A 520-nucleotide genomic window follows, 5' to 3' on the forward strand; every position below is an offset into this window, starting at 1 on the left:
GGGGGCCAACCCCCCCCCGCGCCCAAAGGCTCCCCCCGCCACGAGTATCGCCGGAGCACCAACCACCGTCCGGAAAAGCCAAGCCGCGCACCAGAGCTGAGCCTCTTGCCTGCTCGCTGCTTTCAGCCACGCCATGGGGACTGAGCCCCTTTCGCCACACCGCCACTTACCGCTGCCTGCACCCTGCCGTTTCTTGGCAAGGGAACCGTGCACCCACCGCTGCGTGCCCGCAGTCCGCCGAGCTGGGTCCAGACTGCCTGCACGCCTGAGAGCTGTTTGCTTTTGCCTCAACCCACGATAGAGACTGGTAGGATTGTGCAAACTCTACTTTATCTCGCGCTGCCGGGTAATTCGTAATTGCGTGGGTCTCTGTTCTGCTCACGTGGCAGAACCACGTGGCCGCCGCCATCTGGGATCACCGCCGCAGGTTGGGTTTTGCTGTTGCTACCAACCGCGGGTTGACCCTTGCTTTCCCAAAACACTCAATATCTCCCTGGTTCTCTTGTGTATTTAATATATC

This window comes from Buceros rhinoceros, unplaced genomic scaffold (assembly GCF_000710305.1).
Source record: "Buceros rhinoceros silvestris isolate BGI_N320 unplaced genomic scaffold, ASM71030v1 scaffold5164, whole genome shotgun sequence".
Taxonomy (NCBI): Eukaryota; Metazoa; Chordata; class Aves; order Bucerotiformes; family Bucerotidae; genus Buceros; species Buceros rhinoceros.